The sequence below is a fragment of the Magallana gigas genome, chromosome 1 (assembly GCF_963853765.1).
Source record: "Magallana gigas chromosome 1, xbMagGiga1.1, whole genome shotgun sequence".
NCBI classification, from domain to species: domain Eukaryota; kingdom Metazoa; phylum Mollusca; class Bivalvia; order Ostreida; family Ostreidae; genus Magallana; species Magallana gigas.
Genome location: NC_088853.1, coordinates 43,200,600 through 43,220,135, shown reverse-complemented (window position 1 = coordinate 43,220,135; position 19,536 = coordinate 43,200,600). Strand labels below are relative to the sequence as shown.

The following is a 19,536-nucleotide window of genomic DNA, read 5'->3' as shown; positions in this document are numbered from 1 at the left end:
TACAGAAATACCTCAGTGGCTCTATAACTATCAGAAGCAGGTCATTGATGAAGAGTCAAGCAGTGAGTCAGAGCATAACACACATGTACCAGTGCCGAAAAGTGTCAAGACATTGAAGTCTGTTTTGAAAAAGGCAGAATACACTGCAGTCTCACAGACTACTTCAAGTCAAACTATTGACTGAGGGCCTTACATTGGGACAAGGAGTAGAGCTAGAAATCACCAAGCAGTTACCAGTGAGTCTGTGAAGTTGCAAGATAGCAAGGGCACTAACAAGTTTAAGTATCAGAAAAGGAAAACTTACTGTTTGTGTAATCAGGGTAATCCCAAAGTTTGATGTTATTGTGTGAAGAGGGCAAGGACTGGTCTCATTCCAGGTTTGTTTGAATTTCTGATGACAAGGCCAGGACAAAGCTTAAATATTTGTTTGCCCTGAGTTTTTACCTGGTCCGTGAGATAGTAGGTTTCTCAAGTTGAGTGTTATGTTTTATGATGTGGAAAGGTACTCCACGGTGATGCAGGGTACTGTGTACTGTTTTGTTTGTCTTAGCATTGGTAGAGTGTACCAGATGCTTGTATGTACCTTGGGCTGCATTTGCAGATGAGTGTTTAGATATCCAGTGTACCAAGATGTACAAGGAGTCCATGTACCCATTAGCTGGTTAAAAATGTTAAGGAACATGGATCTTACTTGTTGCTACTCTGGTACATTGTAGTCCCTACCTTACTTGCAGTGCCGGAGTCTTGGACACTATGTCAAAAATTTGCAAAGTGCCTTCATCTTGGAAAAATGTCTGGTGTCTAGATACGGAGTGGTGGATGTCATCGTTAAAAATTGTACCTCATAGTTAATGTCATCGTTGAATCTCTTGGTGGATGTCATCGTTGGACTTCGTTGTAGATGTCATCTTTGGACTTCGTGCTAAGGGAATACTATGTGGACTACCTGATGTGTTGGGGAAAATGGTGGAACTAGACAAGTCGGAGGGGCCAGGAAAAGCAGGAGGTTGGACCAAGACAAATTAGATGCTAGAATCTGACTGTGAAGTTTGTGGACTGTGATGTTGACTGTGAAATCTGTGTTAGTATTTTTTAAAGACCAAAAAAAACCATGTAAAATGTTTTATTTTGTATGTTTTAGGTCCTATTAGGATTTAGATATTGTATGTTTATTATAGTTTGCCCTATTGTTCGGGCTGGGATGCCCTCTTTTAAAATGGGGAGGAGTGTGGTGGTCCTGGTGATAGTTGGTACAAATTGCCTGGTTACCGCCTGAACTTGCTTACACGCAAGATGACATACACATTGCCCTTCCTTTGCCTGTCTTGGAAGACACAAGACATGCTTTATTGCTCTGTGAATTGTACTATTCGTTTACTATTCTATATGTGGCGGTAATTGCTAATAAAGATCATATTACATACCCATAGTGTTTTCTTTCTGCGGCATCACCAGTGACCTGAAGAAATGGTAAGGGATAAACACTATAATATCATCAAAATGCCTTCAGCATTTATACCAAAATCTGCTGTTCACTTCTTAAAATCAAAGTTTTACAGCTCAGAGTTTGATTTTTTAAAATTTTATTTATGCATTTTGTGTTACAAATTTAAATTTTTGCTTGTTGTCAGGAAAATAAGAAGACTGTATTTTTTTCACTTCATTGAGACATGTTGATTTACAATTTTTTAAATCAAGCTAACCCACCGACATAGATTTAAAAAAAAAATTCTTTCAAAAATAATAAATAAAAAAAGATTAAAATAAAATTTTGAAAAGGTAACCAAATCTATAAAATGTGGAATTAATATATTTCATTTCAAAGATAAAATATTTGCAATATCTTAATATAAGCAAATTTCGGTGTAATATGTTACTGACATCTTGTGTATTTACGGGTATTAGTGATGCAGAAGATCTGTTTACAAAGTCTAAATGATTTCTGATAATCTGGTTCTGCAGAGAAGGTCAAAATTGTACAGATGGACGCTAGACAAAAGTTCTCAGAAAAGCTCACAAAAGCTTTCAGTTAAGGTGAACTAAAAAGAGCTAAATTATAGCATCATGCATTGAGAGAGAACTCACAGAATTTCCCAGACTGTGACAGTTTACTGGACTGGAACCAGCATGGGAAGGAAAAGTGAATCCTGGCATGGATCCATTCCATTTGATGTAAGATGAGCCACTACAACAGACACCGCAAAAGGTTGTATGAGGAAGTGAACAGATCCTAAGGGGACAGGACATAGAGCCACACATGTAGCTATAGCTGTTGGTCACTTTCATATACTACCTAGGAAGTTTATTTTTGCAAATGTAACATTGCAAAGAGTTCAGTAACAAGAGGCCCATGGGCCACATTGCTTACCTGAGTAACGACAGCCATTAAAAATCAGTTTAAATTATGGAGTCAAACAAACTCTCTGAACAAGGTAGTAAAATAGACTTGAATCAGCACTACCTAAGGGTTATCCACACAAGATTCAGCTTGTCTGGTTGATTAGTTTTTGAGAAAAAGATTTTTTTAAAAGTTCAAACACAACACCCCCCCCCCCAGCAATCCTACCCCACCTTTCCTACCAAGGATTATGATTTGAACAAACTTGAATCTTCCTACCTAAGGATGTTTCCTCACAAGTTACAAATTGTCTTGCCAGTTGGTTTTCGAAAAGATTTTTAAAGACTTTTCTCTATATAGATTCATATGTAAAAATTCAATCCCCCATTGTGATTCCTGACTCCACCCTTCCTGCAGAGATCATGATATGAACAACCTGAAAAAACACTTCCTAGGGATGCTTCCACACAAATTACAGCTTTTTTGGCCAATTGTTTATCTTTTATAATTTCTTTTTCAAAAACCCACAAATTTTTAATGATCTATTTTTGATGATTTTAAATCTTTGATGATTCTAAATGATCTCCCCTTTAAAAGGGACCTGGCTCTTCATTTGAACAAAATTTAAAATTTGATGCTTTAAGCCAAGTTTGGTTGAAATAGGCTCAGTGGTTCTAAGATTAGATAAAAATTAAAAGTGAAATATTTAAGCAACAACACCAACAGTGACAATGACAACGATGGACAAATTTTGATCTGAAAAGCTCGGCTCAGGTGAGGTAAGAATCACTTAAACTCTGACCCCAATCAGATAATAGACAATCGCAAGCAAGAATTTCCTCAGTCATGAATATGCACAATACTTTTAAATTTTGGTCATAAAATCAAATTAAAAAAGTCACATATTTGCAACTTTATTAGGGAAAAGAGTATCAATTCATTTCCCATATAACTCAATGTAACTAAACACCCCTGGCTAGTTAAGTATTTTACTTAAAGATGTATGTCTTTGGCCACATCTGAAAGTTCACTATCAAAAAACAAGAGGCCCATGGGGCCACATCGCTCACCTGAGCAACAATGGCGTTCAAAAGATATTGTTTCGTATGGTCCCTCGGATGTGAAGAAGAAAATTGTACCTCAATGTGCTCAATTCCTCAAATTAAAAACATTCAAAAATTTTATTTGTCTTCTCCATTATAATTAAATGACTGTTATTTACTTCGAGTACAAACCAGGATAATTTTCCGCTGTAATATTTTCTTAGGAATAGCGATAATTACTTTATCCCCGCAACAGAAATGTATCAGAACTATGGAAACTGTTTTAAAGATGTCGTTTTTATTAACCAGTGTCTGAAAAACTATCAAAATTGATGTAGATTTCACATTATTTATTGTATAAAGAGGGGGCCCCAGAGAGTAGGTTTATACAGAATATCATTCTTTATTTTGTTTGTACAAGTATTTAACATACTCTAATTCGACATATAGAATTTCCAATGTTCAACCAAAATTTCAGCGTCAATCGTAGAATTATAAGCAAGATGCATAGCTCACAGTTCGCCTAGGTTTGAGTCATATTTTTTCCACATGAGTTTATTACATTCAGCTTAAGATTTTTAACTTGGTATTTCCTATCCAGCATTTAAAATGGAAAAAAAGAATGGCCTAAGATTTTCAATTCTTTTATTCACTCAAGACCGGTTCAATGGTATTTGAGGTTCAAAATCAGTTTATACAAATGTACACAAACACAGTCAAGGATCACATGTACAGTAGGAGTAATAAAGACGAAATCAGCAATCGTCAATTCCAAATACGCATTATTTTGCAGCAATATTTACAGCAAATACAAATATACTGGTCCATCAAATATCCTGAAATTTTAATGAGATTGGCAGATTAATAACTGCCAATCTTTTGTTTTGCCCAGGCCAAGTCTTGTCTACCCATTTACCGGATGCCGAGCCCGATTGAAACACGCCTTTCCTTTATTATTATTTTCGCAATAACCCAGATTTGAAACAGAATTAGACCTTAATTTTTGCAATTTATATTTTCCTTCCCATAAGGATAATTTATGCTAAGCTACGTTGAATTGGAATCAGTGGTTCTTGAAAAGAAGATTTTCAAAATTGCACCCCCCTTTTTCTACAGTTTCAAGGTTTTCACCGCTTTGAATACAGATCGGACTTTTATTCCTGCAATCTATATTCGCCATCCCATAAAGATGCTTTGTGCTAAATTTGGTTGAAATTGGATAAGCGGTTTTAGAGAAGAAGTTCAAAATGTAAAAAGTTTAAAGAAGGACGGACAGACGGACAGATGGACAGACGGACGACGGACAAAAGGTGATCAGAAAAGCTCACTTGAGCTTTCAGCTCAGGTGAGCTAATTACTAGCAATATATAGGGTCACATGGCATTCATATGTCAAAATTGAGCTTGTTTACAACTTATCAAATTTAAACAGTGATATATTTACTTTAAAATAAAAATTATTTCATTTATATATCTAGCACATCACCTAGCCCTATCTGTTTCTGCTCAGCTAAATCTTGTACAGTGGAGCCTCAGTTATCCGGACGCTTTCGTTCCCAAGTCCAATCGTCCGGATAGGTGAAGCGTCCGGATATCTGAAATGTGTCTATCGTTGTCATGAATGATAATGTATTTGTATACAATGGCTCCCAGTGTTGATACTAGGTTTTTTGCCTTTCATACCATATAGCAACATATGCTAGAGTTGTCTGTTGATATGAACGTTTTTAGATATAAAGAACTTTATTTTATTATTTTGTCATGAAATATTAACCGGACAATAATGATAACCATATCTAGCTAAATTCTTTGTGTCTCAGTGTGGTATGTGTGTGATACACTGTTGTTCGCAATTTTCCAATTTTTGAAAGTGATTTGGGATGTCAGTGTGTTTATACAAGCTACTCATGAGGGTCTTGCACGTAAAAAAGGTGTGAAACTTAATTGACAGGGGAAATCTTTTGTACTGAGTATGGTATCATGAAATTTTACTGTCCGGTTAAATGAAGCAAGATTAGTAGTAAAACGATGTTTTGTGGTAAAAACAGACCGTCCAGATCCGGAACACAGAATTCCGGATAAATGAGAGAAAATAACGTATAAAAAAATCTGTTCCCAAATAAAATCGTCCGTAAACTGAAGCGTCCGGTTATCTGGCGTCCGGATATCTGAGGCCCCACTGTATTAACAATTCTAAGGTGTCAACATCCAAGTGCATTAGTACCCTCATTCTAATACTAATCATTTTACTCACCTCAGAATTTGTCAAATTTGACTTTTTCATTAACCTTATAAATACCTTATACATCATTGTGTATGAAACACAAGTCCGGGATTTTGATTTATATCTACGCTGTGCTCATCCGAGTATGAGACTCTCTCTCTCTCTCTCAGCAAGTACTGAAATGAATGTGGAATTACAGTGAGATCAAATGAATTGACTGCTTCTTATTAACTTTAACAAATCAAATACATGGACAATTTGAATAAATGTGTCTGTTATTATGTACTTAAGGTCAGACGACACGTTCCTCGAGAATCTTTTTTGTATCTCCTCGTAATAAAGAGTTCCAACAAAAATTTTTAATTTTATAATTACTTAAAAAATGATCAAAATATACTTGTATTTGGTTAGATGCCTAGATGGTCGAGTGGTTAGAACCGTGGCCGCTCTCTGCCAGAAGCGTAGAGGTTCTAGAGGTCGTGAGTTCAAAGCCCCGCCCCGCCCGAGATACAGTTCTATTTTAGAGAATTTAGCTGTGGTGTAGATGTATTTATTTTCATATCAGCAATTCAAGTGTATTTTCAAGAAGATTATATAGGAAATTGCATATTCTGGTATTTCGCAGAAATGCCTGGTAAGGTACCCTAATTTTTTGCAAGAAAGCTTGTCAAAGTAGTTGTAAACCATTAACAAATTCCTGGAAAAAGTTATCTAAAATTGAGGAACGTGTCGTCTGACCTTAAGGATGAAAAAAATTGAATAAGATTTTTCAATAAGAATGGATTCCATTCAGAATTTAAAACAAGAGGCCCATGGGCCACATCGCTCACCTGAGGAACAATAGGTATGATAAAATCAGCTTAATGGAGTCATAATACAAACTATCTGGACAATGTACAATAATACATGTAGATCCTGTAAAAATATAATCTATTTTCCCCCTGCATATTCTTATGTATATAATCATTAGTCCCTTTTCTAACAGGATGATTTTATAGTCATATCACATGTTGAGTATTGCAGTTCTCAAAAACATCCTTAACAATTGTTTATATATGGGATATAAACCTACATCAAACTCTGAACCTTCTTGTGAGCCGAAGAATTGTCCTGGGGCCAAAGTCTTAACATTTATATAGAATCATCTGGCTGATTAGTGTCTGAGAAGAAGATTTATAAAGATTTACTCTACATATTCCTATGTAAAACTTTGCCCCCCCCCCCCATTGTGGCCCAACCCTACTCCCGGGGGTGTCATTATTTTCCCAACTTTGAAACTACACTACTTGAGGATACTTCCACACAAGTTTCAGCTTTCCTGGCTGATTAGTTTCTGAGAAGAAGATTTTTATAGATTTACTTTACATATTCCTATGTTAAAATTTGACCCCCCATTAAGGCCCCACCCTACACCCGGTAATCATGATTTTCACAACTTTGAATCTACACTACCTGAGGATGTTTCACACAAGTTTCAGCTTTCCTGGCTGATTAGTTTCTGAGAAGAAGATTTTTAAAGATTTACTCTATATATTACTTTGTGAATTTTCGACCTCCAATTGTGGCCCCACCCTACACCCAGGGGTCATGATTTTCCCAACTTTGAATCTACATTACCTGATGATGCTTCCACATAAGTTTCAGCTTTCCTTGCTGATTAGTTTCTGAGAAGAATAGTTTTAAAGATTTACTCTATATATTCCTATGTAAAACTTTGACCCCCCCCCCCCATGTGGCCCAACCCTACCCCAGGGGATCATGACTTTCACAACTTTGAATCTACACTACCTAAGGATGTTTCCACACAAGTTTTAGCTTTCCCAGCTGATCAGTTTCTGAGAAGAATATTTTAAAAGATTTACTCTATATATCCCTTTGTTAAACTATGACCCCCCCATTGTGGCCCCACCCTACCCCTGGGGTCATGATTTTCCCAACTTTGAATCTACACTACCTGAGGATGCTTCCACACAAGTTTCAGCTTTCCTGGCTTAATGGTTCTTTAGAAGAAGATTTTTGAAAATGTCTCAAAATTCTCATTAATTTCTGATTATCTCCCCTTTTAACTGGTATTACAGTAGTTTTGTAAAAGAAAGGTTCCACAATTTTGACATTTTATTACAGTTTAGTCATTGCAGTAATAAACAGAGCTGATAAACTGTAAAATTATTAGAAGGTAAAGAGAAGAACTAGGTACGGTCTCCTTAAGAATTGGCACGTTTTTTTTATGGGAAAAAATATATTGCGATTCCGATATGTTGTCCGCATATAATATAAAGAGGAGGTCATAATAACTTGTAATACCATGTTAGAATTGGCCCATTTATGCGCATGCGTAGGAAATGATCCATCAAAGTAATGGCGATATGCCATTTTATGGCCTTTTTACTGGTCAATCTGATGTAAATGAGTTAAATTGATCACCTCGACCTCGTCGCCCGGGATGATTTTCTGTACAAGAAGAATTAATTGCAACGTGTACATGTACTTATCCTGAAAGTTTCGTCCTGGGCGACATTGTCAGAAGGGTTCAAATATCAATTTTAGTTTTAGATAGTCGCTAATCGTAATGCAATTTGGAGTAACCACTTCTCGTATTTCGTCTATTGAAGCAAAAATGAGATCAAATTTCGGTCAAATTTCGGTCAATAATCATCCATTTTTTTTGGTTAAGAGCATTTTTATCTGTTAATTAACACAATAATAAAAACACAATCCAGATAAAACCGAGCCATTCCGACGGAGGGGATGCCATTTTGGTTGTTATGGATGCTGTAAACAATGTTAATCACAAAAATGTTGAATGTCTTTTATGAACGGGGGAGGGGGGGTGTACTAGAATATAGAGCTGATGGGCATTATTAAACTTAAATATTTAAGCATACGATTCATTTTACTGATAAAAAAAAAATGATTATAAACGAATAATTGAATATATCAATATATATAAGTATTCAGGGTCTTCAGCATACCCTAGGTACATGTATAAGTTCTGCATACCAGCCCATTTTTTTTAAGTAACTTAAAGATATGGATTTTCAGCATGGGTTTAACTTAAAAATGACCCCCCTCCCCTCCAAAAAAAAAAATTCAGCTTTTTTAAATTTTACTTATTCTTTGTGAAAATAAAAGTCAGGGCAGAATTCAAACTCATGACCTGCAGGTTGGTAGATGGAAGCCATGTTGTGATGTACTTAAGCTGTCATAAAAATCATTCACAGGGTGTTGAGGATCCTTAGTTAAATCATATCTAATATCTCTTCATGTATATTTGAAAAAAAATCAGGAATCAAATGTGTGTGATTAATACTAAGCTTATTAATATCACCTTTTGTTTTTTAAGGATGGATGAGAAACAATCTAGATGTGTGCTTTGAAATAGAAAGGCCCCTCCTGATGAAAGACGCCCAGCTAGTACATTTCTGTTAATATTATGCAAACATTTTTCCTTAAATGTTAAGTTCAAACAGATGTTCTCTGTAACAAGTGTCGTCATAAGTGTCGGAAAGTCAAAGATTCAGTGACAAGGGAATCTATGTTCCCGAGAATAGCTCCCCAAGAGGAAACAGAGGATCCAACATTTGCGTCACCCAAGCAGAAGCGTCCAAAACATGCATTCCCAAGTCCCCCATCTGTACCCTTGCCTTTTCCATCATCACCACAGAGCCATGGTTACTGCTTTGTTTGCAAGACACCACGACCAAAGCTTGTGACTGTTTCCCATCATGTTCGGCTGTTAGTGTTTATAAGGAGAGAAATCATCATTCCATCTGGAGCAAGATGCTGTGTGCAACATCGGGATAATGGTTGATGCCGCTATGCAGCAGATCAGGACCAATGAAAGCACAACGCTCAACAAAACATTCATCCTCAGTCTCATAAAGGTATCAACAATTTGCATGAAATCAAGATACATAATAATGTAAAACTAAAGTAATGATTAATGTTGATGAAGAAGAGAATTGTGATAGTGTTGATGACAACAATGATATGTAAACGATGATAATAATTTCATTTTTTAGGACTTGCGAGAGAAGGCATTCCAACAGTCAAGGCTTGACTTTGATGATAAAAGCTGTATGAATGACGATGAGTATAGAGTGCTGACAGGATTTTCTCGACAGGAATTTCACTACATTGTATTGTCAGTTACCAGCATCAACTCAACTAGAAATCGGAGCAAGAGGACATGTATTGCCATCCTCCTGATGAAACTTAGATCAGCTCTTTCTAACAAATTGCTTGCTGTTTTGTTTCATAGGACTAAATTTCAAGTAAGAATTTTATAATTGATCAATATGAAAATAAAAAAATTTTAACATATTTTTACTTATGTTTTTTTTTATTATCTGATAAAGGAGATTTTCATTAATTAAATATGATGTATTCCAGGTTCGCCGAGCTATAGTTTCTGCATGAACATCACTTATGAGAGACTTTGTGCCACACAATCTTGGATTTAACCACATAACACGTGAGGAGGTGATCCAGAACCACACCCGACAACTGGCCAGAAATCTCATGACTAAAGACGTTACATCAAATCCAGCAATTTTGGTTCTCGATTGAACATATGTGTACATACAGAAAAGTTCAAATTTTGCTTTTGCTCATAGATCATATAGCATTCACAAACATAGGCCTCTTGTGAAACCCATGATTGTGGTGACAGCGACTGGGTACATTGTGTCAGTTCTTGGCCCCTATCTAGCAGACAGTAAGAACAATGACGCCAGCATACTGAGGCACATGATTTACCATAATGCTGAGGAACTCAGGAACTGGCTTCAAGAGGAGGATGTGTTTGTAGTGGACCGTGGCTTCAGTGAGAGATGCCCAAGATGTTCTGGAAGATGTTGGGATAAAGTTAGAGATGCCAGCATTTATGAAACTGGGATAGAAGCTGCTCTCAACTCTTGATTCTAACTTATCAAGAGTAGTGACAAAGGTAACTTGTAATACCGTAATGTCGCATGTATAACACACACTTTTTTTCAGCCAAAATTTGATCAAAAGTTGGGGTGCATGTTGTACATAGGACTAAAATTTTACCCCATTTTTCAAGCCGTGATTCTTGATACCACAAGAGTAGTGACTGCCGATATAGTGTGTAATGCAAGTTGTATGGATGTATACAAAATTTACTGCATCAGAAATACCTTATTCTTAGTTTTATTTCCATGTATTAAAATATTTATACTCTCTCAACACTATTTCTAGCATCAAAAATATTGAAATATCGCCAGTGCATTCGCCATTACGTAAACAGTCACCTGTTGACTCGGCGCGTGGTCAATGTTTGTTAAACAATTTCCGGTGTCAGAAGCATGCACCTGTCTTGTGTCGAACTTCACAGGGTGTTTTCAAGTGCATGAAGATTAGCGATTATTCTGATTTTGTTAAACTTGATTACTTCGTGTCCAGTTATGCAGTTAAACGTTATTGCTTTACATAGACACTGTTAAAAATACATCGATCATGTGTACGACTTGATAACGACGATATACGACATATATACGTTTCTTCAGAATGATTATTTAACAACAATCAATGAGACAGTTTGACTATAATTAATCAATTAAATCATTTCTTTTGATGTTGTTTTGGTTTATATCTGCAAACATTATTACTTTTAAGCACTAAGCTCAGTTGCTGGTATTCTCTACGTAATATGATGATCTTCAACTTCTCCACTCTCTTTACGAAGAGTCTAATGGTATTTGATACCGCCCATGTAAATCATGCCATCCTTTTTAAGTAAAATACAGTAACTTTGACTATAATGTCGCTTGGACCATGTTCCGATCACGAAATTACAATAATTGCTATGCTATGTCACGATCACAAAATTAAAGAGATTGCGCATGGATTATAAAATTATCATGAAACAATGACAGTTTGGGGGGAAATGGCGGCCGTTGATTTTGCCATTTTTTGGGTGCGTGTTATACATAGGACCTGGTGTTTTTTCGCCAATTTTTCGTCAATTTTGGGGGGTGCATATTATACATGAGTGCTTATTATACACGATACATTACGGTAGTACTTATTATTTTTTAGAAATAATATACCTATGTAATTATACTATTGAGTTAATTTCAAAATATTTATTAATCTTCATGAACACAGGTAATTCAAACTGAATTGTGAATGTACATCTGATTGTTGAATATTTGAAGATTATTTTATACATGTATTTCTCACTCTTCAGGTGCGATGGGTAGTTGAAGCATGTAATGGACGCCTGAAACAGTGGCAGTATTTGTCCAAGACCTTGCCAAACTCCCAGATTCCATTCATTGGTGACTATGTTATAATAGTTGCAGCGCTCTGTAACAAGTATAGGCCTCCAATTAGTAGATCATCAGAAGAGGATGAACAAGCTGCTGCCAAAATGCTCCATCTTTCACAGAGAGCAAATACACTACAGGTACTTTTTATGTTTGTTAAATATATATATATATATATTTACATTTGCCAGTGTCTTTGCCTGGGATAACTCTACGCATCGATTTTATACTATATAACCCACAACTTCAAATGACACCAAATTGAGGCGCTAGCCAGGTTTGCTTATTTATATTTAAATATTTGATTGTATAATGGTTTAAAATTGTATAAATATAAGTAACAAGATATCTGTGAGCCAATGCTCACTAGTGACACCCCCGCTCTGATGTGAATATGCAAAATAAGCAAAGTCAACATTTAACAGAAAGCTGGCATCCGATTGGTACAGAAATATATCCCACAATATGGAATGCCTAAACAAATAGTGTGTTATAAAAATAAAAAAATAAACAAAGTCATTATTTAACAGGAAGTTGACGTCCGATTGATACATAGAGGATATCTATATTGTGTGATTTTATATTTGCTTTATCCAACGAGTTGAAATTGTGTATATATTCGTGAGGCTTGCCGAGCGAATATAACCATTTCAACGAGTTGGATAAAGCAAATATAAAATCACACAATCATAGATATTCTATTTATCTCATACAATTTAATTTATATCATGAAGCTTTTGAGACAGTCCCCTATATATGACCCGAATTGAATTTTCAAAGATTAAAAGCGATGATGCAATGTCATGTTATCAATTATTGTTACCTTGCGCAATACAATTTAGTACGTCATATCTGAGATAAATTCTAACTCTTTTAATGTAAAGTTTCACTGAAATAAGCCTTGAAATAATTTTTCAGCTCTGAATAATTTTTCTTAGAGCTTATTCACTTGATTAAATGGAAATACTGATCAGTCAGAAGACTTGAATATTGTTGACATACACGAAGTTGCGAATGCTCGTTAGTTTGAATTGACTCGAACGAGGAACCTTTGTTGAGGCTTTATAAAACAAACACTAGCCTTATTATTAGAAATTGACAAAAGTGAATAAGTCCTTTGAAACATTATTTCGGTAAGTTCTTGATAAACACAACCAGAGCGCTCTGTTTTTATCGCGTCTTTAGGATGGACACTTTGATAGATAACGTGATTTGCAGTTTTATAAACTTCCCAAAGCAAATTGAAAGTTGGAAGGGGGCTAAACTTATCAAAAATCTTGAAAAGCACAGAAAAAAGGGTCTTGTAGTAAAGATTATCTGTAACTTTGCAAAAAAAGTGGGGGGTAACCCCCCCCGCACAATATCCCCCCGTTTCCGACGCCTATGCTACGCAATTATCAGATTATGTGTTTTCCTTCATATTTTTAAGTTAAATCTTTCACAAAATCCATTTTAAATCAATTTTTGTTATATATATGCTGTAGTTATGTTGAAAGTACTAGCAACTCTCCGAAAATAGGTCACTGAAGCGTTGAAGCGAGGGGTAGTGTCAAAAATAGTTCGGACTGGAAGTATTTGATATAGCATCACCCGTGTGATATAGCAAAGGTTTATCACATGGGTAATATACACCACACGTATGAGATAAAAAAAATATATCCCACAATATGGCATGCCAAAACAAATAGTGTGTTAAAATTTCAAGCATCTGCGATAAATAGTTGCTGAGAAATCTCTGACGGAAATTTGTTTGAAAATTTTGGCTAAAAATAAACAAAGTCTTCATTTAACAGGAAGTTGACACCCGATTGGTACAAAAATACATCCCACAATAAAGCATGCCTATACAAATACTGTGTAAAAATTTAAAGTACCTGCAATAAACAGTTGCTGAGAAATCTTTGACAAAAATTTGTTTGAAAATTTTGGTTAAAAAATAAGCTAAGTCGTCATTTAACAGGAAGTTGACGTCCGATTGATACAAAAATATATTCCACAAAATGGCATGCCAAAACATATCGTGTGTTAAAATTCTAAGCATCTGCGATAAATAGTTACTGAGAAATTTTGACGGAAATTTGTTTGAAAATTTTGGCTAAAAATAAACGAATTACTCATTAAACAGGAAGTTGACGTCTGATTGGTACAAAAATACATCCCATGATTAAGCATGCCTATACAAATACTGTGTAAAAATTTCAAGCATCTGCGATAAACAGTTGCTGAGAAATCTTTGACAAAAATTTGTTTGAAAATTTTGGATAAAAAATAAGCAAAGTCGTCATTTAACAGGAAGTTGACGTCCGATTAGTACAAAAATATATCCCACGATATGGCATGCCTTAACAAACACTGTGTAAAAATTTCAAGCATCTGCGATAAATAGTTGCTGAGATAAATGCGACAGAAATTTTTGTTACGGATGGACAGACAGACAGACGGACGGACGGACAGACAGACGGACGGACACACAAGGGTAAAACAGTATACCCCCGCTCCTTCGGAGCGGGGGTATAATAAGGTATCATTCTTTGAATATTATGAGGTGATAATTTGGTCAGGGCATGATCAAATCTATCATAAAGCCCTTCGGGCCTAATTGGATTTGATCATGCCCAGACCGAAATTATCACCTCATAATACTCAAAGAATGATTCCTTAATATTCCTTGAATAATTTCGTCCATGTAATGACATGCTTAAATCTAGATGTAGGACAAATTCTGACTTTTGTCATATATATAATTAGGTTTTTTTTTACAGGAACGTGTTGAAGGTGAGGGACTGGATAGAAGAGGAATGCATTGGTCAAAAGTGGATGTGGAGAATGTAGCTCCAGATTTTCCATGCTATGATGAAAGTGAACTGCGCCAACTTACGCTCGGGGTATATCAGCTGCGCATGGCCCTCTCCTATGCTCAGGAACACACTGACGCAGAAGGTGGATTTGAAATCCTCATCAATGACAAGATTCCTGGATTGTTATGCGCCAAATTTTAAAGCAGACATATATCCGAAAAACAGTACAGATGCTGGGTCAGTTTCTGTGATGGAGTGGTTGATGGATGGTTTTGCAAATGTAAAGCTGGCACCAGAGTTGTTGGGATGTGTGGCCATGTTACCAATGTTATCTAGTATCTCTCTTTTGGACGATATCAGAATTCACTAAAGGGGGTTCGAAACTGGACTGCATCACTGGAAGACGCCTCTAACATCCCTGCCATCATTCATGAATCGGACAGTGATGAAGATGAGAATTGTGTTGAAGAGTGAGAGAAGAAAGAGGAAAGTAAGAAAGAAGTTGTTTTGTGTACGAGAGCAGAGAGAGAGAGAGAGAGAGAGAGAGAGAGAGAGAGAGAGAGAGAGAATACATGGTTGGAATTGGTTTGCCTTTGATTTGAACTTTTGTTACCAGGGTAGTTGTCATTATTTGTGAATTTAAGTGCTACATGTATAATGTATTTGTTATTTAATTTCCTTGTTCAATAAACTTGTTTTCTTCATTTTAGTGTCTTTCTTTGATTTTTTTAATTTTGATAGAAAATAAAATCTCATCATTTTTTAATATTAGTATTTATAACAATGAAAAAAATCTTGAAAGAAAAAAATCAAGCGCAAAAAGGTCATATGCAATAAACGTATTAAGTCTAGTTAGTGGTTTTATGTTTTAGTTCAAATATACTTTTTTATAATCAAATATCCATACCATAAAATATGAAATAAGATATTATTTTTACTGTAAATGACTTTAAATTCTAGCTTAATGTGCTTTGTCAGGCAAAAATCTGCATTCCTGCGATATGACAAAGGCAACTTAACTTGCAATTTTCAAGGGTTCTTTGTAATTCATGGAATTCAAATCTATATTCTATAAAGTAGAGATGTCCATTAAACATCTGATGCATTTTCATCAAATTTCATAACTGTTTTGGATTTCAACCAAAACATTACCTAGTTCTTCCTTGACAAAGTCACAAACCTAAAAAGGTAATTATTCTGGTTTGAGACCACAAATATGCCTCACAGTAAAATGACAAAGAATAATATTGTAATAATTTTACCTGCATCATAAAGAAAAATGCCTATCATGATGGATCAGATGGTTAGGGACTCTCTGTCAGCATAATAAAGGGACAAAATGACCTCATTGCCCTGGTGCCTCCACCTCCCAAGACAAAGGCAGCAAACAAATGAAAATCCTCCTAAGTGCACAAATGAGAGAAATTCAGTGTTACAACTCATGCATTATCGATACATCAATTTGGTATAGTACACAAATGCATTTTCAATTAAGGCAGTAACGTTAGCATTCGGCTTCATAGCTCCGGGCCTACGGCCCTAATTTTGTTCAGCAATGAGGGACCTCTTGAATAAAAGCTCATCAAATTGTTTCTCTCCCATTAAAATCTCATGATTTAAAGTCAGATTCGTTTTCCATCAAAATGGGTCTATATTGCAAAACTCCTATAATAAAATTAAACGTAATAATTTTTACAGTTTTGGAAAGGGTGTATATCAAACAATTCCAATTCTTTCCTTCAAATAACTTTGAATCTACACTTCCACACAAGTTTCAGCTTTCCTAGCTAATTAGCTTCCGAGAAGAAGATTTTTAAAGACATACTCTATATATTCCTATGTTAAAATTCAACCCCCCAATAAGGCCCTACCCTACCCCTGGGGATCATGATTTTCACATCTTTGAATCTGCATTACCTGAAGATGCTTCCACACAAGTTTCAGCTTTCCTGAGTACTTAGTTTCTGAGAAGAAGATTTTTAAAGATTTAAAGGTTAACTCTATTATATTCGTATGTAAAATTGGAACCCCCCACCCCCCCCCCCCCCCCCCATTGTGGCCCTACTCTTGCCCCCAGGGATCATGATTTTCACAAGTTTGAATCAACACTACCTGAAGATGCTTCCACACAAGTTTCAGCTTTCCTGAGTACTTAGTTTCTGAGAAGAAGATTTTTAAAGATTTAAAGTTTAACTCTATTATATTCGTATGTAAAATTGGAACCCCCCCCCCCCCCCCCATTGTGGCCCTACTCTTGCCCCCAGGGATCATGATTTTCACAAGTTTGAATCAACACTACCTGAGGATGCTTCCAAACAAGTTTCAGCTTTCCTGCCTTATTAGTTTCTGGGAAGAAGATTTTTAAAGATTTACTCTATATATTCCTATGTAAAATTCAACCCCCATTGTGGCCCCACCCTACCCCTAGGGGTCAAAATTTTCACAACTTCAAATCTACATTACCAGAGAATGCTTCCACATAAGTTTCAACTCTCCTAGCCAATTAGTTTCTGAGAAGATTTTTAAAGATTTACTCTATATATTCCTCTGTAAAACATAGGTAATCATAGATTACTAAGCTCACCGAGACGGAGCATCACCCTTATGAGACATCACTTTCATAAGACCACCTTTATCATTTTATATGAAAATCATACTTTATGATCTTGGATATTCATGGATTCTGTTTTGACAAAATATCGTATATCATCTGATAAATTTTTTTATGATAATCATATGTTCATATGTTAATCAATACAATGATATAAAATTAAATATTGCATCATGTCATATTTCTAATATAATATATATCATATAATAAATAAAATACCGTAATAAACAATAATGAGATTTGATATTGTAACGTATGATATGACATTGTATTGTGTTATACCTTATTGTATTTGATCACATAATACAATATCATAAAATATAATACAATATAGTATCATATTACAATATCATATTACATAATACATCATAACACTGAAACATGATATTATATTGTATAATATAGAATGATATTGTATTGAATGACACTGAAACATATTTAATACATTATATGATATTATATCATATAATACAATATAATTTGATTCCAACATTGTATCTTATCAAATGATACAATATTATGTGATATGGTAAAATATTATAAAATACATTATTATATTATACGTATTGCATCATATGACACAATAAAATATATTACAATATCATATAATACAATTTCATGTGATATGATAATATATCATATAAACCAATATCATATCATACATTATCGTATAATACAATATAATATAATATTACAATATCATATAATACAATTTCATGTGATATAATTCTATATTACTGAAACCAATATCATATTATACAATATTGTATGATACAATATTATAGAATATACAATATTGTATCATAGGATACAATATAATATTTTGCAATATCTTATGTAATTGTATCATGTGATAAAAATAATAAATTAAAAATACAATATAATATTATACAATATTGTATCATAATATACAATACTATACATAACAATATCATGATACATTATCATATCATAAAATATCAAAAAAATTGATACAATATCATATCGTATCGTATAACTTTTTACAATATAACATATGATATCATATTGTATCATATCAAACAATATTGTTTCATATCATACAATACTTTATCATAGGAATCATGTTATATCATTTATCAACAAACACATCTATCTATCGAGGTGGTTTGATTGAGGTAGGAGATTTCTTTAGCATCCTTGATAACGGAGATCAGGCTCTGCTTCTGAAGCAACCTCTGCATTTAATTTATAATAAAGTTAAATCAACTATGCAAGCTATCATCTATAAAACATGTGACCTGTTCCAAAAAACTAAACCTCATCCAGCATCCGAAACCTATGGCTCAGATTCAGCATTCAAGCCCATCAGGTGCATTTGTATCATAAGACGCATCATCCATGCAATTTTGGTGAAGTTTGGACCAGTAATAACTAAGATATCATCATCAGAGGGCACTAGCAATTAAAACCTTAACTTCCTCCAGCATCCGCAACCTATGGCTCAGATTCAGCATCCATGCCTGTCAGGTGCATCTGTATCATAAGACACACCATCCATTCAAGTTTGGTGAAGTTACGACCAGTAATAACTAAGATTTATTTTTTAGCATCCTTGATAATGGAGATCAAGCTCTGCATCTGAAGCTACCTCTGCGATTCATTCATATTACAGTTAAATCAACTATAATGCAAGTTTGAAATAGTACTATCATCTATTAAACATGTGACCTGTTCCTAAAAACCTAAATTTATCCAGCATCCGAAACCAGACTATGCATTCAAGCCTGTCAAGTGCATCAGTATCATAAGACACACCATCCATGGAAGTCTGGTGAAGTAAGGACAAGTAATAACTAAGTTATCATCATCAGAGGGCACCTGTTTCAAAAACTTTATCTAACCAGCTCTTAAAACCTTAACCTCCTCCAGCATCCGAAACCTATTGCTCAGATTCAGCATTCAAGCTTGTCAGGTGCATCAGTATCATAAGACGCATCATCCATACAAGTTTGGTGAAGTTAGGACCAGTAGTAACTAAGATATAATCATCAGAGGGCACCTGCAACAAAAACTTAACCAGCTCTAAAAACCTTAACCTCTTCCAGCATCCGAAACCTATTGCTCAGATTCAGCATTCAAGCTTGTCAGGTGCATCAGTATCATAAGACACACCATCCATGGAAGTCTGGTGAAGTAAGGACAAGTAATAACTAAGTTATCATCATCAGAGGGCACCTGTTTCAAAAACTTTATCTTACCAGCTCTTAAAACC

At 35.0% G+C, this 19,536-nt stretch overlaps 2 long non-coding RNA genes across 3 annotated transcripts in view; one reads left to right on the top strand and one right to left on the bottom strand.

Moving 5' to 3' along the window:
• Nucleotides 1-227: 227 nt before the first annotated feature.
• LOC136270332 (uncharacterized) overlaps nucleotides 228-19,536 on the bottom strand; it is a 40,414-nt gene continuing 21,105 nt past the window's right edge. For both annotated transcript variants that reach the window (XR_010708085.1, XR_010708086.1), the window contains 4 exons: nucleotides 15,955-16,095; nucleotides 5,680-5,780; nucleotides 2,086-2,185; nucleotides 228-1,459 (listed from right to left, as the gene is read on the bottom strand). This is a non-coding gene — a long non-coding RNA (uncharacterized lncRNA). The remainder of the gene's footprint in view (nucleotides 1,460-2,085; nucleotides 2,186-5,679; nucleotides 5,781-15,954; nucleotides 16,096-19,536) is intronic.
• LOC105324120 (uncharacterized) lies at nucleotides 9,639-15,334 on the top strand. Its single transcript, XR_010708089.1, has 4 exons — nucleotides 9,639-9,878; nucleotides 9,997-10,552; nucleotides 11,816-12,034; nucleotides 14,657-15,334. It is a non-coding gene; the product is annotated as an uncharacterized lncRNA (long non-coding RNA).